This window comes from Paramisgurnus dabryanus, chromosome 14 (assembly GCF_030506205.2).
Source record: "Paramisgurnus dabryanus chromosome 14, PD_genome_1.1, whole genome shotgun sequence".
Taxonomy (NCBI): Eukaryota; Metazoa; Chordata; class Actinopteri; order Cypriniformes; family Cobitidae; genus Paramisgurnus; species Paramisgurnus dabryanus.
In genome coordinates, this window is record NC_133350.1 from 29,132,068 (window position 1) to 29,153,169 (window position 21,102).

At 43.6% G+C, this 21,102-nt stretch overlaps 31 non-coding genes across 31 annotated transcripts; all 31 read right to left on the reverse strand.

Moving 5' to 3' along the window:
* Nucleotides 1-560: 560 nt before the first annotated feature.
* On the reverse strand, nucleotides 561-642 carry trnas-uga (transfer RNA serine (anticodon UGA)). The gene has a single exon. It is a non-coding gene; the product is annotated as a tRNA-Ser (tRNA).
* Nucleotides 643-756: 114 nt separating this feature from the next.
* Nucleotides 757-828, reverse strand: trnah-gug (transfer RNA histidin (anticodon GUG)). Its single transcript has one exon. It is a non-coding gene; the product is annotated as a tRNA-His (tRNA).
* Nucleotides 829-1,274: 446 nt separating this feature from the next.
* On the reverse strand, nucleotides 1,275-1,347 carry trnak-uuu (transfer RNA lysine (anticodon UUU)). The gene has a single exon. It is a non-coding gene; the product is annotated as a tRNA-Lys (tRNA).
* A 607-nt stretch (nucleotides 1,348-1,954) lies between these two features.
* On the reverse strand, nucleotides 1,955-2,095 carry LOC135719516 (U4 spliceosomal RNA). The gene has a single exon (XR_010521151.1). It is a non-coding gene; the product is annotated as a U4 spliceosomal RNA (small nuclear RNA).
* Nucleotides 2,096-2,975: 880 nt separating this feature from the next.
* trnas-uga (transfer RNA serine (anticodon UGA)) lies at nucleotides 2,976-3,057 on the reverse strand. Its single transcript has one exon. It is a non-coding gene; the product is annotated as a tRNA-Ser (tRNA).
* Nucleotides 3,058-3,171: 114 nt separating this feature from the next.
* trnah-gug (transfer RNA histidin (anticodon GUG)) lies at nucleotides 3,172-3,243 on the reverse strand. The gene has a single exon. It is a non-coding gene; the product is annotated as a tRNA-His (tRNA).
* A 446-nt stretch (nucleotides 3,244-3,689) lies between these two features.
* trnak-uuu (transfer RNA lysine (anticodon UUU)) lies at nucleotides 3,690-3,762 on the reverse strand. Its single transcript has one exon. It is a non-coding gene; the product is annotated as a tRNA-Lys (tRNA).
* Nucleotides 3,763-4,369: 607 nt separating this feature from the next.
* LOC135719539 (U4 spliceosomal RNA) lies at nucleotides 4,370-4,510 on the reverse strand. Its single transcript, XR_010521173.1, has one exon. It is a non-coding gene; the product is annotated as a U4 spliceosomal RNA (small nuclear RNA).
* Nucleotides 4,511-5,389: 879 nt separating this feature from the next.
* trnas-uga (transfer RNA serine (anticodon UGA)) lies at nucleotides 5,390-5,471 on the reverse strand. The gene has a single exon. It is a non-coding gene; the product is annotated as a tRNA-Ser (tRNA).
* Nucleotides 5,472-5,585: 114 nt separating this feature from the next.
* Nucleotides 5,586-5,657, reverse strand: trnah-gug (transfer RNA histidin (anticodon GUG)). Its single transcript has one exon. It is a non-coding gene; the product is annotated as a tRNA-His (tRNA).
* A 446-nt stretch (nucleotides 5,658-6,103) lies between these two features.
* trnak-uuu (transfer RNA lysine (anticodon UUU)) lies at nucleotides 6,104-6,176 on the reverse strand. Its single transcript has one exon. It is a non-coding gene; the product is annotated as a tRNA-Lys (tRNA).
* Nucleotides 6,177-6,783: 607 nt separating this feature from the next.
* LOC135719557 (U4 spliceosomal RNA) lies at nucleotides 6,784-6,923 on the reverse strand. The gene has a single exon (XR_010521190.1). It is a non-coding gene; the product is annotated as a U4 spliceosomal RNA (small nuclear RNA).
* Nucleotides 6,924-7,806: 883 nt separating this feature from the next.
* On the reverse strand, nucleotides 7,807-7,888 carry trnas-uga (transfer RNA serine (anticodon UGA)). Its single transcript has one exon. It is a non-coding gene; the product is annotated as a tRNA-Ser (tRNA).
* A 114-nt stretch (nucleotides 7,889-8,002) lies between these two features.
* Nucleotides 8,003-8,074, reverse strand: trnah-gug (transfer RNA histidin (anticodon GUG)). Its single transcript has one exon. It is a non-coding gene; the product is annotated as a tRNA-His (tRNA).
* Nucleotides 8,075-8,519: 445 nt separating this feature from the next.
* trnak-uuu (transfer RNA lysine (anticodon UUU)) lies at nucleotides 8,520-8,592 on the reverse strand. Its single transcript has one exon. It is a non-coding gene; the product is annotated as a tRNA-Lys (tRNA).
* A 607-nt stretch (nucleotides 8,593-9,199) lies between these two features.
* LOC135719517 (U4 spliceosomal RNA) lies at nucleotides 9,200-9,340 on the reverse strand. Its single transcript, XR_010521152.1, has one exon. It is a non-coding gene; the product is annotated as a U4 spliceosomal RNA (small nuclear RNA).
* Nucleotides 9,341-10,221: 881 nt separating this feature from the next.
* Nucleotides 10,222-10,303, reverse strand: trnas-uga (transfer RNA serine (anticodon UGA)). The gene has a single exon. It is a non-coding gene; the product is annotated as a tRNA-Ser (tRNA).
* A 114-nt stretch (nucleotides 10,304-10,417) lies between these two features.
* On the reverse strand, nucleotides 10,418-10,489 carry trnah-gug (transfer RNA histidin (anticodon GUG)). Its single transcript has one exon. It is a non-coding gene; the product is annotated as a tRNA-His (tRNA).
* Nucleotides 10,490-10,935: 446 nt separating this feature from the next.
* trnak-uuu (transfer RNA lysine (anticodon UUU)) lies at nucleotides 10,936-11,008 on the reverse strand. The gene has a single exon. It is a non-coding gene; the product is annotated as a tRNA-Lys (tRNA).
* A 607-nt stretch (nucleotides 11,009-11,615) lies between these two features.
* LOC135719518 (U4 spliceosomal RNA) lies at nucleotides 11,616-11,756 on the reverse strand. The gene has a single exon (XR_010521153.1). It is a non-coding gene; the product is annotated as a U4 spliceosomal RNA (small nuclear RNA).
* Nucleotides 11,757-12,636: 880 nt separating this feature from the next.
* Nucleotides 12,637-12,718, reverse strand: trnas-uga (transfer RNA serine (anticodon UGA)). Its single transcript has one exon. It is a non-coding gene; the product is annotated as a tRNA-Ser (tRNA).
* Nucleotides 12,719-12,832: 114 nt separating this feature from the next.
* On the reverse strand, nucleotides 12,833-12,904 carry trnah-gug (transfer RNA histidin (anticodon GUG)). Its single transcript has one exon. It is a non-coding gene; the product is annotated as a tRNA-His (tRNA).
* Nucleotides 12,905-13,350: 446 nt separating this feature from the next.
* On the reverse strand, nucleotides 13,351-13,423 carry trnak-uuu (transfer RNA lysine (anticodon UUU)). Its single transcript has one exon. It is a non-coding gene; the product is annotated as a tRNA-Lys (tRNA).
* Nucleotides 13,424-14,030: 607 nt separating this feature from the next.
* On the reverse strand, nucleotides 14,031-14,171 carry LOC135719540 (U4 spliceosomal RNA). The gene has a single exon (XR_010521174.1). It is a non-coding gene; the product is annotated as a U4 spliceosomal RNA (small nuclear RNA).
* A 3,662-nt stretch (nucleotides 14,172-17,833) lies between these two features.
* trnas-uga (transfer RNA serine (anticodon UGA)) lies at nucleotides 17,834-17,915 on the reverse strand. Its single transcript has one exon. It is a non-coding gene; the product is annotated as a tRNA-Ser (tRNA).
* Nucleotides 17,916-18,029: 114 nt separating this feature from the next.
* Nucleotides 18,030-18,101, reverse strand: trnah-gug (transfer RNA histidin (anticodon GUG)). Its single transcript has one exon. It is a non-coding gene; the product is annotated as a tRNA-His (tRNA).
* A 446-nt stretch (nucleotides 18,102-18,547) lies between these two features.
* trnak-uuu (transfer RNA lysine (anticodon UUU)) lies at nucleotides 18,548-18,620 on the reverse strand. Its single transcript has one exon. It is a non-coding gene; the product is annotated as a tRNA-Lys (tRNA).
* Nucleotides 18,621-19,227: 607 nt separating this feature from the next.
* On the reverse strand, nucleotides 19,228-19,368 carry LOC135719541 (U4 spliceosomal RNA). Its single transcript, XR_010521175.1, has one exon. It is a non-coding gene; the product is annotated as a U4 spliceosomal RNA (small nuclear RNA).
* Nucleotides 19,369-20,247: 879 nt separating this feature from the next.
* Nucleotides 20,248-20,329, reverse strand: trnas-uga (transfer RNA serine (anticodon UGA)). Its single transcript has one exon. It is a non-coding gene; the product is annotated as a tRNA-Ser (tRNA).
* A 114-nt stretch (nucleotides 20,330-20,443) lies between these two features.
* Nucleotides 20,444-20,515, reverse strand: trnah-gug (transfer RNA histidin (anticodon GUG)). Its single transcript has one exon. It is a non-coding gene; the product is annotated as a tRNA-His (tRNA).
* A 446-nt stretch (nucleotides 20,516-20,961) lies between these two features.
* Nucleotides 20,962-21,034, reverse strand: trnak-uuu (transfer RNA lysine (anticodon UUU)). Its single transcript has one exon. It is a non-coding gene; the product is annotated as a tRNA-Lys (tRNA).
* Nucleotides 21,035-21,102: the final 68 nt, after the last annotated feature.

A 21,102-nucleotide genomic window follows, 5' to 3' on the forward strand; every position in this document is an offset into this window, starting at 1 on the left:
CGATAATGCACCTTAAAGTTGGTGCTACTTGCCATTAAACGACGAAGAAGAAGAAGAAGAAGAAGGTGGTATGGCTTTGCTGTATGTTTTGCCTTTTCGACAGGTAAGAGATCTTCACCAGAGGTTTACTCATTATTCGCTGTCTATTAAGAAAAGCATGAGTGCAAAACATTTTTAAATGAATTAAGGACAACAAGCCGGGGCAGGGAATTATGGTAATTGTGAAAACAAAAGGGTGGGGCCTTAATCCTTAACATCTTAGAACATGGCTCAGGTTAGGATCAACTCGATTAGCCACAATGCACATCCTTTCTAAACAAAAACCTGTTCCAGCTCTTTTTTGGTTTCATGTTGTGCGAGCTGTTTATGGACAATATGACAACGGAAGCTGCATCACTTGACAACAGGGCTGCTTGTTGAACACACACAGGAGAAACTACGACAGGCTGCTTAGTTTTCCATCCGCAAATCCAATGGTAACAACTTGAGCAGCAGAAATACAGCACTTCGTGAGCTGGAACGACCAACAAGCGAAGCTCTGAAGCCAGGGAGCAGACACACGTAGTCGGCAGGGTTTGAACCTGCGCGGGGAGACCCCAATGGATTTCAAGTCCATCGCCTTAACCACTCGGCCACGACTACAACGAGTCATCCTTGCAAACCCTCTGGGCTTGTTGTGTGCTGAAAAGAACTTGTCGGTCAGTTAGGTACAAAAGGGTCAGCGTTGGGATGATCCACCCTCATCCCTGGGTGGACTGCCGTGACCCGGATTCGAACCGGGGTTGCTGCGGCCACAACGCAGAGTACTAACCACTATACGATCACGGCGTGCCACCAGGCTCCGGCATGGCTGTGCCTCCAGGTTTGCCTGAGTGCGTCGGCCGGAAGGTGCTTGGCATTCATTTTCTGAGGTCTCAATCAATTTTTTGTTTACTTTCATCTGCAAACCTTAAGCAAAATGTCTCTCAGGGGTGGTTTCCCGCACAGGGATTAGTTTAAGACAGGACTAGGCCTCAGTTTAATTAAGCAATACAACTAGTTTTAACAATCATGCCTTATTAAAAACATTACTTGTGTGCATTTCACGGCAAAGCAAAGGGCAATGGTGTCAGTGAAAGTTCTTTTCAGTTTGGACAGCTCTTACATTTATTTTTGTCGAGGACAAGTCATCCTCTGTCCGAGAAACCGTCCTTCAAAATCCAATACGTCCTCGAGGCCGACCCAAACGCCAAGGGGAGACGATCGCAGACGGCAGGACACAAACATGCACTCATCGCCCGAACAGGGACTTGAACCCTGGACCCTCAGATTAAAAGTCTGATGCTCTACCGACTGAGCTATCCGGGCTCATGCCACAGTACCAGGGCATCACCTCTCATGCCTCCTACGGTCTGATAATGTTGGCAGACAAGGATTGGGATTTCTTTATCATGACCTGTTCATTACTCATTGGTCTGTGGACAGAGTAAATGTTACTAGAAGGCCAGAATGAGCCGGCACCTGCTTCAGTCTTCTAACAGAGTACGTAAGAGCTCTTTAAGGGGAGAAGTCTTGCTTCAGCTTGAGACAGTCTTCTCTTGAGGAAAAAGCAGCCGTTCTCCAAAACGTCACCAGAGAGGCAGCGTTACTAAGCTGAAGGAAGTGTAGGTGTGTCTGCGTAACATGATGAACTGACTATTGAGGTGCACGAGATAAAGCACGTGTGACAAAAACGTGACCCTGCCTGTGAAAAGCCAGCTAAATCATTTTTATGATTTTCTCTTTTCTCCGCAAAATCATCACATATGACGTAGAGAACACTCTGTAAAAACATAACCTTAATATCTTTAACGTTGACTTCCACATTAAAGATTGAAATGAATGTGACACCAACGATTGGGATGGAACTTTGATTCCCCTAATCTCACTACTAACAACACTAGCAGACATCTTTCATTTACAACGACCTTGTAAGTCTCTTAAGAGACTGGCAAAAATTGCCAAAGCTGACTGTATTTCAAGTCATCCTGGCGGGGTATTGGGTAAAGTTTTCAACCAGCAAAGATCACGCCTCGGATAAACCTCATAGGCTACGATATTGCCTCTGCGAAAGAATGACTGCAAAGGTCACGACCTTTCATGTGCACATACCTGGACGCTGGACGACATGGTGGTAATCAAGCTTTAAACTGAGATTAGACTTCAGATGCTGCTTTTAGAGCATGTTGTTTGTTTTTGACGAAAGTATATTGAGGAAAGGGTAAACGTTGCAGATGGAAAATAGGCAAGTGGGAATTGTTGACTTGAACCCTTAGAATACAATCGGTTACGGCTTGAAGAGATCATTTCATTATTTAAAGATAACAGGATTGATTAAGAGAATCTAGGTTCTTTTTATGTGGGGACAAACTCTTGTCCACACTCCAACACAGAAGGTGGCGATAATGCACCTTAAAGTTGGTGCTACTTGCCATTAAACGACGAAGAAGAAGAAGAAGAAGGTGGTATGGCTTTGCTGTATGTTTTGCCTTTTCGACAGGTAAGAGATCTTCACCAGAGGTTTACTCATTATTCGCTGTCTATTAGGAAAAGCATGAGTGCAAAACATTTTTAAATGAATTAAGGACAACAAGCAGGGGCAGGGAATTATGGTAATTGTGAAAACAAAAGGGTGGGGCCTTAATCCTTAACATCTTAGAACATGGCTCAGGTTAGGATCAACTCGATTAGCCACAATGCACATCCTTTCTAAACAAAAACCTGTTCCAGCTCTTTTTTGGTTTCATGTTGTGCGAGCTGTTTATGGACAATATGACAACGGAAGCTGCATCACTTGACAACAGGGCTGCTTGTTGAACACACACAGGAGAAACTACGACAGGCTGCTTAGTTTTCCATCCGCAAATCCAATGGTAACAACTTGAGCAGCAGAAATACAGCACTTCGTGAGCTGGAACGACCAACAAGCGAAGCTCTGAAGCCAGGGAGCAGACACACGTAGTCGGCAGGGTTTGAACCTGCGCGGGGAGACCCCAATGGATTTCAAGTCCATCGCCTTAACCACTCGGCCACGACTACAACGAGTCATCCTTGCAAACCCTCTGGGCTTGTTGTGTGCTGAAAAGAACTTGTCGGTCAGTTAGGTACAAAAGGGTCAGCGTTGGGATGATCCACCCTCATCCCTGGGTGGACTGCCGTGACCCGGATTCGAACCGGGGTTGCTGCGGCCACAACGCAGAGTACTAACCACTATACGATCACGGCGTGCCACCAGGCTCCGGCATGGCTGTGCCTCCAGGTTTGCCTGAGTGCGTCGGCCGGAAGGTGCTTGGCATTCATTTTCTGAGGTCTCAATCAATTTTTTGTTTACTTTCATCTGCAAACCTTAAGCAAAATGTCTCTCAGGGGTGGTTTCCCGCACAGGGATTAGTTTAAGACAGGACTAGGCCTCAGTTTAATTAAGCAATACAACTAGTTTTAACAATCATGCCTTATTAAAAACATTACTTGTGTGCATTTCACGGCAAAGCAGAGGGCAATGGTGTCAGTGAAAGTTCTTTTCAGTTTGGACAGCTCTTACATTTATTTTAGTCGAGGACAAGTCATCCTCTGTCCGAGAAACCGCCCTTCAAAATCCAATACGTCCTCGAGGCCGACCCAAACGCCAAGGGGAGACAATCGCAGACGGCAGGACACAAACATGCACTCATCGCCCGAACAGGGACTTGAACCCTGGACCCTCAGATTAAAAGTCTGATGCTCTACCGACTGAGCTATCCAGGCTCATGCTTCAGTACCAGGGCATCACCTCTCATGGCTCCTACGGTCTGATAATGTTGGCAGACAAGGATTGGGATTTCTTTATCATGACCTGTTCATTACTCATTGGTCTGTGGACAGAGTAAATGTTACTAGAAGGCCAGAATGAGCCGGCACCTGCTTCAGTCTTCTAACAGAGTACGTAAGAGCTCTTTAAGGGGAGAAGTCTTGCTTCAGCTTGAGACAGTCTTCTCTTGAGGAAAAAGCAGCCGTTCTCCAAAACGTCACCAGAGAGGCAGCGTTACTAAGCTGAAGGAAGTGTAGGTGTGTCTGCGTAACATGATGAACTGACTATTGAGGTGCACGAGATAAAGCACGTGTGACAAAAACGTGACCCTGCCTGTGAAAAGCCAGCTAAATCATTTTTATGATTTTCTCTTTTCTCCGCAAAATCATCACATATGACGTAGAGAACACACTGTAAAAACATAACCTTAATATCTTTAACGTTGACTTCCACATTAAAGATTGAAATGAATGTGACACCAACGATTGGGATGGAACTTTGATTCCCCTAATCTCACTACTAACAACACTAGCAGACATCTTTCATTTACAACGACCTTGTAAGTCTCTTAAGAAACTGGCAAAAATTGCCAAAGCTGACTGTATTTCAAGTCATCCTGGCGGGGTATTGGGTAAAGTTTTCAACCAGCAAAGATCACGCCTCGGATAAACCTCATAGGCTACGATATTGCCTCTGCGAAAGAATGACGGCAAAGGTCACGACCTTTCATGTGCACATACCTGGACGCTGGACGACGTGGTGGTAATCAAGCTTTAAACTGAGATTAGACTTCAGATGCTGCTTTTAGAGCATGTTGTTTGTTTTTGACGAAAGTATATTGAGGAAAGGGTAAACGTTGCAGATGGAAAATAGGCAAGTGGGAATTGTTGACTTGAACCCTTAGAATACAATCGGTTACGGCTTGAAGAGATCATTTCATTATTTAAAGATAACAGGATTGATTAAGAGAATCTAGGTTCTTTTTATGTGGGGACAAACTCTTGTCCACACTCCAACACAGAAGGTGGCGATAATGCACCTTAAAGTTGGTGCTACTTGCCATTAAACGACGAAGAAGAAGAAGAAGAAGGTGGTATGGCTTTGCTGTATGTTTTGCCTTTTCGACAGGTAAGAGATCTTCACCAGAGGTTTACTCATTATTCGCTGTCTATTAGGAAAAGCATGAGTGCAAAACATTTTTAAATGAATTAAGGACAGCAAGCCGGGGCAGGGAATTATGGTAATTGTGAAAACAAAAGGGTGGGGCCTTAATCCTTAACATCTTAGAACATGGCTCAGGTTAGGATCAACTCGATTAGCCACAATGCACATCCTTTCTAAACAAAAACCTGTTCCAGCTCTTTTTTGGTTTCATGTTGTGCGAGCTGTTTATGGACAATATGACAACGGAAGCTACTCACTTGACAACAGGGCTGCTTGTTGAACACACACAGGAGAAACTACGACAGGCTGCTTAGTTTTCCATCTGCAAATCCAATGGTAACAACTTGAGCAGCAGAAATACAGCACTTCGTGAGCTGGAACGACCAACAAGCGAAGCTCTGAACCCAGGGAGCAGACACACGTAGTCGGCAGGGTTTGAACCTGCGCGGGGAGACCCCAATGGATTTCAAGTCCATCGCCTTAACCACTCGGCCACGACTACAACGAGTCATCCTTGCAAACCCTCTGGGCTTGTTGTGTGCTGAAAAGAACTTGTCGGTCAGTTAGGTACAAAAGGGTCAGCGTTGGGATGATCCACCCACATCCCTGGGTGGACTGCCGTGACCCGGATTCGAACCGGGGTTGCTGCGGCCACAACGCAGAGTACTAACCACTATACGATCACGGCGTGCCACCAGGCTCCGGCATGGCTGTGCCTCCAGGTTTGCCTGAGTGCGTCGGCCGGAAGGTGCTTGGCATTCATTTTCTGAGGTCTCAATCAATTTTTTGTTTACTTTCATCTGCAAACCTTAAGCAAAATGTCTCTCAGGGGTGGTTTCCCGCACAGGGATTAGTTTAAGACAGGACTAGGCCTCAGTTTAATTAAGCAATACAACTAGTTTTAACAATCATGCCTTATTAAAAACATTACTTGTGTGCATTTCACGGCAAAGCAAAGGGCAATGGTGTCAGTGAAAGTTCTTTTCAGTTTGGACAGCTCTTACATTTATTTTAGTCGAGGACAAGTCATCCTCTGTCCGAGAAACCGCCCTTCAAAATCCAATACGTCCTCGAGGCCGACCCAAACGCCAAGGGGAGACGATCGCAGACGGCAGGACACAAACATGCACTCATCGCCCGAACAGGGACTTGAACCCTGGACCCTCAGATTAAAAGTCTGATGCTCTACCGACTGAGCTATCCGGGCTCATGCTTCAGTACCAGGGCATCACCTCTCATGCCTCCTACGGTCTGATAATGTTGGCAGACAAGGATTGGGATTTCTTTATCATGACCTGTTCATTACTCATTGGTCTGTGGACAGAGTCAATGTTACTAGAAGGCCAGAATGAGCCGGCACCTGCTTCAGTCTTCTAACATAGTACGTAAGAGCTCTTTAAGGGGAGAAGTCTTGCTTCAGCTTGAGACAGTCTTCTCTTGAGGAAAAAGCAGCCGTTCTCCAAAACGTCACCAGAGAGGCAGCGTTACTAAGCTGAAGGAAGTGTAGGTGTGTCTGCGTAACATGATGAACTGACTATTGAGGTGCACGAGATAAAGCACGTGTGACAAAAACGTGACCCTGCCTGTGAAAAGCCAGCTAAATCATTTTTATGATTTTCTCTTTTCTCCGCAAAATCATCACATATGACGTAGAGAACACTCTGTAAAAACATAACCTTAATATCTTTAACGTTGACTTCCACATTAAAGATTGAAATGAATGTGACACCAACGATTGGGATGGAACTTTGATTCCCCTAATCTCACTACTAACAACACTAGCAGACATCTTTCATTTACAACGACCTTGTAAGTCTCTTAAGAGACTGGCAAAATTGCCAAAGCTGACTGTATTTCAAGTCATCTTGGCGGGGTATTGGGTAAAGTTTTCAACCAGCAAAGATCACGCCTCGGATAAACCTCATAGGCTACGATATTGCCTCTGCGAAAGAATGACGGCAAAGGTCACGACCTTTCATGTGCACATACCTGGACGCTGGACGACATGGTGGTAATCAAGCTTTAAACTGAGATTAGACTTCAGATGCTGCTTTTAGAGCATGTTGTTTGTTTTTGACGAAAGTATATTGAGGAAAGGGTAAACGTTGCAGATGGAAAATAGGCAAGTGGGAATTGTTGACTTGAACCCTTAGAATACAATCGGTTACGGCTTGAAGAGATCATTTCATTATTTAAAGATAACAGGATTGATTAAGAGAATCTAGGTTCTTTTTATGTGGGGACAAACTCTTGTCCACACTCCAACACAGAAGGTGGCGATAATGCACCTTAAAGTTGGTGCTACTTGCCATTAAACGACGAAGAAGAAGAAGAAGAAGAAGGTGGTATGGCTTTGCTGTATGTTTTGCCTTTTCGACAGGTAAGAGATCTTCACCAGAGGTTTACTCATTATTCGCTGTCTATTAAGAAAAGCATGAGTGCAAAACATTTTTAAATGAATTAAGGACAACAAGCCGGGGCAGGGAATTATGGTAATTGTGAAAACAAAAGGGTGGGGCCTTAATCCTTAACATCTTAGAACATGGCTCAGGTTAGGATCAACTCGATTAGCCACAATGCACATCCTTTCTAAACAAAAACCTGTTCCAGCTCTTTTTTGGTTTCATGTTGTGCGAGCTGTTTATGGACAATATGACAACGGAAGCTGCATCACTTGACAACAGGGCTGCTTGTTGAACACACACAGGAGAAACTACGACAGGCTGCTTAGTTTTCCATCCGCAAATCCAATGGTAACAACTTGAGCAGCAGAAATACAGCACTTCGTGAGCTGGAACGACCAACAAGCGAAGCTCTGAAGCCAGGGAGCAGACACACGTAGTCGGCAGGGTTTGAACCTGCGCGGGGAGACCCCAATGGATTTCAAGTCCATCGCCTTAACCACTCGGCCACGACTACAACGAGTCATCCTTGCAAACCCTCTGGGCTTGTTGTGTGCTGAAAAGAACTTGTCGGTCAGTTAGGTACAAAAGGGTCAGCGTTGGGATGATCCACCCACATCCCTGGGTGGACTGCCGTGACCCGGATTCGAACCGGGGTTGCTGCGGCCACAACACAGAGTACTAACCACTATACGATCACGGCGTGCCACCAGGCTCCGGCATGGCTGTGCCTCCAGGTTTGCCTGAGTGCGTCGGCCGGAAGGTGCTTGGCATTCATTTTCTGAGGTCTCAATCAATTTTTTGTTTACTTTCATCTGCAAACCTTAAGCAAAATGTCTCTCAGGGGTGGTTTCCCGCACAGGGATTAGTTTAAGACAGGACTAGGCCTCAGTTTAATTAAGCAATACAACTAGTTTTAACAATCATGCCTTATTAAAAACATTACTTGTGTGCATTTCACGGCAAAGCAAAGGGCAATGGTGTCAGTGAAAGTTCTTTTCAGTTTGGACAGCTCTTACATTTATTTTAGTCGAGGACAAGTCATCCTCTGTCCGAGAAACCGCCCTTCAAAATCCAATACGTCCTCGAGGCCGACCCAAACGCCAAGGGGAGACGATCGCAGAGGCAGGACACAAACATGCACTCATCGCCCGAACAGGGACTTGAACCCTGGACCCTCAGATTAAAAGTCTGATGCTCTACCGACTGAGCTATCCGGGCTCATGCTTCAGTACCAGGGCATCACCTCTCATGCCTCCTACGGTCTGATAATGTTGGCAGACAAGGATTGGGATTTCTTTATCATGACCTGTTCATTACTCATTGGTCTGTGGACAGAGTAAATGTTACTAGAAGGCCAGAATGAGCCGGCACCTGCTTCAGTCTTCTAACAGAGTACGTAAGAGCTCTTTAAGGGGAGAAGTCTTGCTTCAGCTTGAGACAGTCTTCTCTTGAGGAAAAAGCAGCCGTTCTCCAAAACGTCACCAGAGAAGCAGCGTTACTAAGCTGAAGGAAGTGTAGGTGTGTCTGCGTAACATGATGAACTGACTATTGAGGTGCACGAGATAAAGCACGTGTGACAAAAACGTGACCCTGCCTGTGAAAAGCCAGCTAAATCATTTTTATGATTTTCGCTTTTCTCCGCAAAATCATCACATATGACGTAGAGAACACTCTGTAAAAACATAACCTTAATATCTTTAACGTTGACTACCACATTAAAGATTGAAATGAATGTGACACCAACGATTGGGATGGAACTTTGATTCCCCTAATCTCACTACTAACAACACTAGCAGACATCTTTCATTTACAACGACCTTGTAAGTCTCTTAAGAGACTGGCAAAAATTGCCAAAGCTGACTGTATTTCAAGTCATCCTGGCGGGGTATTGGGTAAAGTTTTCAACCAGCAAAGATCACGCCTCGGATAAACCTCATAGGCTACGATATTGCCTCTGCGAAAGAATGACGGCAAAGGTCACGACCTTTCATGTGCACATACCTGGACGCTGGACGACATGGTGGTAATCAAGCTTTAAACTGAGATTAGACTTCAGATGCTGCTTTTAGAGCATGTTGTTTGTTTTTGACGAAAGTATATTGAGGAAAGGGTAAACGTTGCAGATGGAAAATAGGCAAGTGGGAATTGTTGACTTGAACCCTTAGAATACAATCGGTTACGGCTTGAAGAGATCATTTCATTATTTAAAGATAACAGGATTGATTAAGAGAATCTAGGTTCTTTTTTATGTGGGGACAAACTCTTGTCCACACTCCAACACAGAAGGTGGCGATAATGCACCTTAAAGTTGGTGCTACTTGCCATTAAACGAAGAAGAAGAAGAAGAAGAAGGTGGTATGGCTTTGCTGTATGTTTTGCCTTTTTGACAGGTAAGAGATCTTCACCAGAGGTTTACTCATTATTCGCTGTCTATTAGGAAAAGCATGAGTGCAAAACATTTTTAAATGAATTAAGGACAACAAGCCGGGGCAGGGAATTATGGTAATTGTGAAAACAAAAGGGTGGGGCCTTAATCCTTAACATCTTAGAACATGGCTCAGGTTAGGATCAACTCGATTAGCCACAATGCACATCCTTTCTAAACAAAAACCTGTTCCAGCTCTTTTTTGGTTTCATGTTGTGCGAGCTGTTTATGGACAATATGACAACGGAAGCTGCATCACTTGACAACAGGGCTGCTTGTTGAACACACACAGGAGAAACTACGACAGGCTGCTTAGTTTTCCATCCGCAAATCCAATGGTAACAACTTGAGCAGCAGAAATACAGCACTTCGTGAGCTGGAACGACCAACAAGCGAAGCTCTGAAGCCAGGGAGCAGACACACGTAGTCGGCAGGGTTTGAACCTGCGCGGGGAGACCCCAATGGATTTCAAGTCCATCGCCTTAACCACTCGGCCACGACTACAACGATTCATCCTTGCAAACCCTCTGGGCTTGTTGTGTGCTGAAAAGAACTTGTCGGTCAGTTAGGTACAAAAGGGTCAGCGTTGGGATGATCCACCCACATCCCTGGGTGGACTGCCGTGACCCGGATTCGAACCGGGGTTGCTGCGGCCACAACGCAGAGTACTAACCACTATACGATCACGGCGTGCCACCAGGCTCCGGCATGGCTGTGCCTCCAGGTTTGCCTGAGTGCGTCGGCCGGAAGGTGCTTGGCATTCATTTTCTGAGGTCTCAATCAATTTTTTGTTTACTTTCATCTGCAAACCTTAAGCAAAATGTCTCTCAGGGGTGGTTTCCCGCACAGGGATTAGTTTAAGACAGGACTAGGCCTCAGTTTAATTAAGCAATACAACTAGTTTTAACAATCATGCCTTATTAAAAACATTACTTGTGTGCATTTCACGGCAAAGCAAAGGGCAATGGTGTCAGTGAAAGTTCTTTTCAGTTTGGACAGCTCTTACATTTATTTTAGTCGAGGACAAGTCATCCTCTGTCCGAGAAACCGCCCTTCAAAATCCAATACGTCCTCGAGGCCGACCCAAACGCCAAGGGGAGACGATCGCAGACGGCAGGACACAAACATGCACTCATCGCCCGAACAGGGACTTGAACCCTGGACCCTCAGATTAAAAGTCTGATGCTCTACCGACTGAGCTATCCGGGCTCATGCCTCAGTACCAGGGCATCACCTCTCATGCCTCCTACGGTCTGATAATGTTGGCAGACAAGGATTGGGATTTCTTTATCATGACCTGTTCATTACTCATTGGTCTGTGGACAGAGTAAATGTTACTAGAAGGCCAGAATGAGCCGGCACCTGCTTCAGTCTTCTAACAGAGTACGTAAGAGCTCTTTAAGGGGAGAAGTCTTGCTTCAGCTTGAGACAGTCTTCTCTTGAGGAAAAAGCAGCCGTTCTCCAAAACGTCACCAGAGAGGCAGCGTTACTAAGCTGAAGGAAGTGTAGGTGTGTCTGCGTAACATGATGAACTGACTATTGAGGTGCACGAGATAAAGCACGTGTGACAAAAACGTGACCCTGCCTGTGAAAAGCCAGCTAAATCATTTTTATGATTTTCTCTTTTCTCCGCAAAATCATCACATATGACGTAGAGAACACTCTGTAAAAACATAACCTTAACATCTTTAACGTTGACTTCCACATTAAAGATTGAAATGAATGTGACACCAACGATTGGGATGGAACTTTGATTCCCCTAATCTCACTACTAACAACACTAGCAGACATCTTTCATTTACAACGACCTTGTAAGTCTCTTAAGAGACTGGCAAAAATTGCCAAAGCTGACTGTATTTCAAGTCATCCTGGCGGGGTATTGGGTAAAGTTTTCAACCAGCAAAGATCACGCCTCGGATAAACCTCATAGGCTACGATATTGCCTCTGCGAAAGAATGACTGCAAAGGTCACGACCTTTCATGTGCACATACCTGGACGCTGGACGACATGGTGGTAATCAAGCTTTAAACTGAGATTAGACTTCAGATGCTGCTTTTAGAGCATGTTGTTTGTTTTTGACGAAAGTATATTGAGGAAAGGGTAAACGTTGCAGATGGAAAATAGGCAAGTGGGAATTGTTGACTTGAACCCTTAGAATACAATCGGTTACGGCTTGAAGAGATCATTTCATTATTTAAAGATAACAGGATTGATTAAGAGAATCTAGGTTCTTTTTATGTGGGGACAAACTCTTGTCCACACTCCAACACAGAAGGTGGCGATAATGCACCTTAAAGTTGGTGCTACTTGCCATTAAACGACGAAGAAGAAGAAGAAGAAGGTGGTATGGCTTTGCTGTATGTTTTGCCTTTTCGACAGGTAAGAGATCTTCACCAGAGGTTTACTCATTATTCGCTGTCTATTAGGAAAAGCATGAGTGCAAAACATTTTTAAATGAATTAAGGACAACAAGCAGGGGCAGGGAATTATGGTAATTGTGAAAACAAAAGGGTGGGGCCTTAATCCTTAACATCTTAGAACATGGCTCAGGTTAGGATCAACTCGATTAGCCACAATGCACATCCTTTCTAAACAAAAACCTGTTCCAGCTCTTTTTTGGTTTCATGTTGTGCGAGCTGTTTATGGACAATATGACAACGGAAGCTGCATCACTTGACAACAGGGCTGCTTGTTGAACACACACAGGAGAAACTACGACAGGCTGCTTAGTTTTCCATCCGCAAATCCAATGGTAACAACTTGAGCAGCAGAAATACAGCACTTCGTGAGCTGGAACGACCAACAAGCGAAGCTCTGAAGCCAGGGAGCAGACACACGTAGTCGGCAGGGTTTGAACCTGCGCGGGGAGACCCCAATGGATTTCAAGTCCATCGCCTTAACCACTCGGCCACGACTACAACGAGTCATCCTTGCAAACCCTCTGGGCTTGTTGTGTGCTGAAAAGAACTTGTCGGTCAGTTAGGTACAAAAGGGTCAGCGTTGGGATGATCCACCCTCATCCCTGGCTGGACTGCCGTGACCCGGATTCGAACCGGGGTTGCTGCGGCCACAACGCAGAGTACTAACCACTATACGATCACGGCGTGCCACCAGGCTCCGGCATGGCTGTGCCTCCAGGTTTGCCTGAGTGCGTCGGCCGGAAGGTGCTTGGCATTCATTTTCTGAGGTCTCAATCAATTTTTTGTTTACTTTCATCTGCAAACCTTAAGCAAAATGTCTCTCAGGGGTGGTTTCCCGCACAGGGATTAGTTTAAGACAGGACTAGGCCTCAGTTTAATTAAGCAATACAACTAGTTTTAACAATCATGCCTTATTAAAAACATTACTTGTGTGCATTTCACGGCAAAGCAAAGGGCAATGGTGTCAGTGAAAGTTCTTTTCAGTTTGGACAGCTCTTACATTTATTTTAGTCGAGGACAAGTCATCCTCTGTCCGAGAAACCGCCCTTCAAAATCCAATACGTCCTCGAGGCCGACCCAAATGCCAAGGGGAGACAATCGCAGACGGCAGGACACAAACATGCACTCATCGCCCGAACAGGGACTTGAACCCTGGACCCTCAGATTAAAAGTCTGATGCTCTACCGACTGAGCTATCCAGGCTCATGCTTCAGTACCAGGGCATCACCTCTCATGCCTCCTACGGTCTGATAATGTTGGCAGACAAGGATTGGGATTTCTTTATCATGACCTGTTCATTACTCATTGGTCTGTGGACAGAGTAAATGTTACTAGAAGGCCAGAATGAGCCGGCACCTGCTTCAGTCTTCTAACAGAGTACGTAAGAGCTCTTTAAGGGGAGAAGTCTTGCTTCAGCTTGAGACAGTCTTCTCTTGAGGAAAAAGCAGCCGTTCTCCAAAACGTCACCAGAGAGGCAGCGTTACTAAGCTGAAGGAAGTGTAGGTGTGTCTGCGTAACATGATGAACTGACTATTGAGGTGCACGAGATAAAGCACGTGTGACAAAAACGTGACCCTGCCTGTGAAAAGCCAGCTAAATCATTTTTATGATTTTCTCTTTTCTCCGCAAAATCATCACATATGACGTAGAGAACACACTGTAAAAACATAACCTTAATATCTTTAACGTTGACTTCCACATTAAAGATTGAAATGAATGTGACACCAACGATTGGGATGGAACTTTGATTCCCCTAATCTCACTACTAACAACACTAGCAGACATCTTTCATTTACAACGACCTTGTAAGTCTCTTAAGAAACTGGCAAAAATTGCCAAAGCTGACTGTATTTCAAGTCATCCTGGCGGGGTATTGGGTAAAGTTTTCAACCAGCAAAGATCACGCCTCGGATAAACCTCATAGGCTACGATATTGCCTCTGCGAAAGAATGACGGCAAAGGTCACGACCTTTCATGTGCACATACCTGGACGCTGGACGACATGGTGGTAATCAAGCTTTAAACTGAGATTAGACTTCAGATGCTGCTTTTAGAGCATGTTGTTTGTTTTTGACGAAAGTATATTGAGGAAAGGGTAAACGTTGCAGATGGAAAATAGGCAAGTGGGAATTGTTGACTTGAACCCTTAGAATACAATCGGTTACGGCTTGAAGAGATCATTTCATTATTTAAAGATAACAGGATTGATTAAGAGAATCTACACTGTAAAAAATTGCTGTTAAAAAACAGCCAAATTTAACAGTATGATTCTGTTTTTTAACAAAAACAGAAGTATACTGTTAAATTCTGCATTCTGTAAAAAAACAGTTTTCAGAATAATGTGAATTTACAGCCCTGAGAGTCCACCGTTAAAGACTGCGTCCCAAATCACACCCTACACCCTCATTCACTATTCCCTACATTAGTTTCCTATTGATCCACCTGAAATCAAGTCAATGAGTTCAGATACTGAAGCATTAATGATGGACACCTGCTGCTAATAAACAGAATCACTGAAGAAAAGATAAATAAAAAGATAAGACATGAGCAGAAATACTTACAGACACAAAGACTTAAATGAACATCAACTGAAAATAACAAAACACATTAAATCTCTCCATATATCACCAGATGAGAATTAAACATTTCCACAAACACCATTACCATCTTCACTTATAAACCACTTTGACTTTATTTCTGTTATACATTTACAAAAGTTCTTACTAAGAACAAACAGGTGTTTACTAGACTTTACAAGCATTTTCTTTAAAGTCACCATTATTGTGATAACTGTTTTCATTAGTTGGGCTCTTGACTTGGTTTTCAGTCTGGTTGCTGTAACTGTGTCTCTATGATGCATGTTTGTTATGGCAAAGAAAATCAAGAGATGATAGACTCTTGTGAGGTTGGATGTCTGATTATTGATCAGTAGTTTGTCTTACCAGCCTTAAGAAGTTGAATCATAACAACTAGTAGTATGTAGGGTCATTCGTGACTAAGTATTAACATGTTTGAATGAGAATCATTACAACAATTATTATTATTACAGTAATCTGATATCTTGATAGAGTTGCATACATATGGACTTTTGCAAACTTGAAACCAGTTTTCAGATGACACTCACAGACATCAAGAATCAGCCTACGCTTCTCAACTAGGGTGACAAAAGAAAATGGGAAAACAGTTCATCGGCCTAATAAGTTTTGTACCATGCTGATACCCAGCATGCATTGCAGCATGAAGCTTTTCATTTGATAGTCACCATTGTTGAGATTCATAGCCTGATTCTTGATGTCTGTGTATGTATTTCGCTTCTGTATTTTATTTTATCAATTCCCAATGTTTTTAAGATTTCTCTGGCTATATCAACACTGTCACATTATTAGACTACTATAAGGGGTTGCCTACCATCTAATCACTTATGAGCTTCTTTATGAAGTCAATAAATTACTTTTAACTCATGACACTACCACCATAATAATCGTAAGTCAGTGACAAATTATTTATAATTTTTTGCCATATTCAATGTCTTTCAAATCACATTGAAAAGCATGAATAAATATAACACCAAAAGGCAAACCCAAGGATCAAGAGTCCTACTAAAGCAACTGCTGATCACGAGAATGGTAACTATTATTTAGGGATTACACTATTAAACTATAGACTAGAGCTGTCCAAACTCAAAACAACTTGCACTGACATATCTTAAAATACATCAGTGTCCTTCGTTTTGCCTGAAAATGCACAAGTAATGTTTTTAGTTAGGCATTTTTGTTAAAACTGGTTATATTTCCTAATTAAACTATTCCTGGTTTAAGATAATCCCTGTTCAGGAAACCACACCTTATGATTTCCTTCTGAGCTAATGTACATATAATATAAAATCATACTGGTTTGTAATAAGTGAAGATGGTAATCCTGTTTGTGGAGTTGTTTGATGCTCTTCTTGTGAGATCTTAAAAAATCTGAGTAAGTTTGAGTCTCATCTAAGTCTGTAAATTGAGTTTCTGCTGGTTTTCTCTTTAATTCGGTTCGTGTTCATCTTTCATTCAGTGATTGTGTTAGTTAACAGCAGCTGTTCATCATTAACTCAATCATCACTTCATTATCTCATTAACTTCAACATTGGCTCTGTTTCTTTTACTCTTTGTAGTGTGGACACATTAAGCAGTGTTCTTTTGACACCAAGGATTTTGCGATGGGGTTTAAAGGGTTAAATGTGTAAGATATAAAAACACAGAATGCTAATGTTTTTTAACAGTCCGAAGGAGACCGTAAAAAAACATTATCTTACTGGCAACCAAGCTGCCAGTTGATTACTGTTATTTAACAGAATGTGCTGTTAAAAAACAGAAAACCTAACAGTCAAATTTGCATACAGAAATATGTTAATTTCACACAGACATTAGAGAAAAGTCCTTGTATTTTGTTTTTTAAATCATGTGAACTTAAAAACTGATCAGGGGATTTACACAAGATGATAATGTGAGATATCTCTTAGTGTTTAATGTTTTGTTTTGTTAGGATTTGACTCAGTTTTTGGGTTACCATTGTGCTGAAGAGTAGTGTGGTTGTTTAGGTCAAGGATGGGCAGTAAATCATTGATGTTATGCTGCCTGTTGTTTTATTTTAAAGCAGTAACTGTGTAGTTTGCTCATGGTGAACTACATGAGATTTGTGTGAAAGTTTAAATGTTTGGAGTTCAATTTTAGAAGTAATATTTGTTTTCAGTGGACTCAAATGAATTAAGTTCACAATACTAACACCACCATATAAATATATATATTTATAAACTTGAATGGATCCTGCAATTGGTTTCCTAAATGAAATGAGTTGCTTTCAGGGCATTATAACATTAACATACTGTTAAAATAGGAGAGCTGTAAATTAACGGAGGTAGAACTGTATTTTAACAGAGGCAGAACCGTAAAATAACATTATCTTGCTGGCAACCAAGCTGCCAGTTGATTACTGTTATTTAACGGCACAATTTTTTACAGTGTAGGTTCTTTTTATGTGGGGACAAACTCTTGTCCACACTCCAACACAGAAGGTGGCGATAATGCACCTTAAAGTTGGTGCTACTTGCCATTAAACGACGAAGAAGAAGAAGAAGAAGGTGGTATGGCTTTGCTGTATGTTTTGCCTTTTCGACAGGTAAGAGATCTTCACCAGAGGTTTACTCATTATTCGCTGTCTATTAGGAAAAGCATGAGTGCAAAACATTTTTAAATGAATTAAGGACAGCAAGCCGGGGCAGGGAATTATGGTAATTGTGAAAACAAAAGGGTGGGGCCTTAATCCTTAACATCTTAGAACATGGCTCAGGTTAGGATCAACTCGATTAGCCACAATGCACATCCTTTCTAAACAAAAACCTGTTCCAGCTCTTTTTTGGTTTCATGTTGTGCGAGCTGTTTATGGACAATATGACAACGGAAGCTACTCACTTGACAACAGGGCTGCTTGTTGAACACACACAGGAGAAACTACGACAGGCTGCTTAGTTTTCCATCTGCAAATCCAATGGTAACAACTTGAGCAGCAGAAATACAGCACTTCGTGAGCTGGAACGACCAACAAGCGAAGCTCTGAACCCAGGGAGCAGACACACGTAGTCGGCAGGGTTTGAACCTGCGCGGGGAGACCCCAATGGATTTCAAGTCCATCGCCTTAACCACTCGGCCACGACTACAACGAGTCATCCTTGCAAACCCTCTGGGCTTGTTGTGTGCTGAAAAGAACTTGTCGGTCAGTTAGGTACAAAAGGGTCAGCGTTGGGATGATCCACCCACATCCCTGGGTGGACTGCCGTGACCCGGATTCGAACCGGGGTTGCTGCGGCCACAACGCAGAGTACTAACCACTATACGATCACGGCGTGCCACCAGGCTCCGGCATGGCTGTGCCTCCAGGTTTGCCTGAGTGCGTCGGCCGGAAGGTGCTTGGCATTCATTTTCTGAGGTCTCAATCAATTTTTTGTTTACTTTCATCTGCAAACCTTAAGCAAAATGTCTCTCAGGGGTGGTTTCCCGCACAGGGATTAGTTTAAGACAGGACTAGGCCTCAGTTTAATTAAGCAATACAACTAGTTTTAACAATCATGCCTTATTAAAAACATTACTTGTGTGCATTTCACGGCAAAGCAAAGGGCAATGGTGTCAGTGAAAGTTCTTTTCAGTTTGGACAGCTCTTACATTTATTTTAGTCGAGGACAAGTCATCCTCTGTCCGAGAAACCGCCCTTCAAAATCCAATACGTCCTCGAGGCCGACCCAAACGCCAAGGGGAGACGATCGCAGACGGCAGGACACAAACATGCACTCATCGCCCGAACAGGGACTTGAACCCTGGACCCTCAGATTAAAAGTCTGATGCTCTACCGACTGAGCTATCCGGGCTCATGCTTCAGTACCAGGGCATCACCTCTCATGCCTCCTACGGTCTGATAATGTTGGCAGACAAGGATTGGGATTTCTTTATCATGACCTGTTCATTACTCATTGGTCTGTGGACAGAGTAAATGTTACTAGAAGGCCAGAATGAGCCGGCACCTGCTTCAGTCTTCTAACAGAGTACGTAAGAGCTCTTTAAGGGGAGAAGTCTTGCTTCAGCTTGAGACAGTCTTCTCTTGAGGAAAAAGCAGCCGTTCTCCAAAACGTCACCAGAGAGGCAGCGTTACTAAGCTGAAGGAAGTGTAGGTGTGTCTGCGTAACATGATGAACTGACTATTGAGGTGCACGAGATAAAGCACGTGTGACAAAAACGTGACCCTGCCTGTGAAAAGCCAGCTAAATCATTTTTATGATTTTCTCTTTTCTCCGCAAAATCATCACATATGACGTAGAGAACACACTGTAAAAACATAACCTTAATATCTTTAACGTTGACTTCCACATTAAAGATTGAAATGAATGTGACACCAACGATTGGGATGGAACTTTGATTCCCCTAATCTCACTACTAACAACACTAGCAGACATCTTTCATTTACAACGACCTTGTAAGTCTCTTAAGAAACTGGCAAAAATTGCCAAAGCTGACTGTATTTCAAGTCATCCTGGCGGGGTATTGGGTAAAGTTTTCAACCAGCAAAGATCACGCCTCGGATAAACCTCATAGGCTACGATATTGCCTCTGCGAAAGAATGACGGCAAAGGTCATGACCTTTCATGTGCACATACCTGGACGCTGGACGACATGGTGGTAATCAAGCTTTAAACTGAGATTAGACTTCAGATGCTGCTTTTAGAGCATGTTGTTTGTTTTTGACGAAAGTATATTGAGGAAAGGGTAAACGTTGCAGATGGAAAATAGGCAAGTGGGAATTGTTGACTTGAACCCTTAGAATACAATCGGTTACGGCTTGAAGAGATCATTTCATTATTTAAAGATAACAGGATTGATTAAGAGAATCTAGGTTCTTTTTATGTGGGGACAAACTCTTGTCCACACTCCAACACAGAAGGTGGCGATAATGCACCTTAAAGTTGGTGCTACTTGCCATTAAACGACGAAGAAGAAGAAGAAGAAGGTGGTATGGCTTTGCTGTATGTTTTGCCTTTTCGACAGGTAAGAGATCTTCACCAGAGGTTTACTCATTATTCGCTGTCTATTAGGAAAAGCATGAGTGCAAAACATTTTTAAATGAATTAAGGACAGCAAGCCGGGGCAGGGAATTATGGTAATTGTGAAAACAAAAGGGTGGGGCCTTAATCCTTAACATCTTAGAACATGGCTCAGGTTAGGATCAACTCGATTAGCCACAATGCACATCCTTTCTAAACAAAAACCTGTTCCAGCTCTTTTTTGGTTTCATGTTGTGCGAGCTGTTTATGGACAATATGACAACGGAAGCTACTCACTTGACAACAGGGCTGCTTGTTGAACACACACAGGAGAAACTACGACAGGCTGCTTAGTTTTCCATCTGCAAATCCAATGGTAACAACTTGAGCAGCAGAAATACAGCACTTCGTGAGCTGGAACGACCAACAAGCGAAGCTCTGAACCCAGGGAGCAGACACACGTAGTCGGCAGGGTTTGAACCTGCGCGGGGAGACCCCAATGGATTTCAAGTCCATCGCCTTAACCACTCGGCCACGACTACAACGAGTCATCCCTGCAAACCCTCTGGGCTTGTTGTGTGCTGAAAAGAACTTGTCGGTCAGTTAGGTACAAAAGGGTCAGCGTTGGGATGATCCACCCACATCCCTGGGTGGACTGCCGTGACCCGGATTCGAACCGGGGTTGCTGCGGCCACAACGCAGAGTACTAACCACTATACGATCACGGCGTGCCACCAGGCTCCGGCATGGCTGTGCCTCCAGGTTTGCCTGAGTGCGTCGGCCGGAAGGTGCTTGGCATTCATTTTCTGAGGTCTCAATCAATTTTTTGTTTACTTTCATCTGCAAACCTTAAGCAAAATGTCTCTCAGGGGTGGTTTCCCGCACAGGGATTAGTTTAAGACAGGACTAGGCCTCAGTTTAATTAAGCAATACAACTAGTTTTAACAATCATGCCTTATTAAAAACATTACTTGTGTGCATTTCACGGCAAAGCAAAGGGCAATGGTGTCAGTGAAAGTTCTTTTCAGTTTGGACAGCTCTTACATTTATTTTAGTCGAGGACAAGTCATCCTCTGTCCGAGAAACCGCCCTTCAAAATCCAATACGTCCTCGAGGCCGACCCAAACGCCAAGGGGAGACGATCGCAGACGGCAGGACACAAACATGCACTCATCGCCCGAACAGGGACTTGAACCCTGGACCCTCAGATTAAAAGTCTGATGCTCTACCGACTGAGCTATCCGGGCTCATGCTTCAGTACCAGGGCATCACCTCTCATGCCTCCTACGGTCTGATAATGTTGGCAGACAAGGAT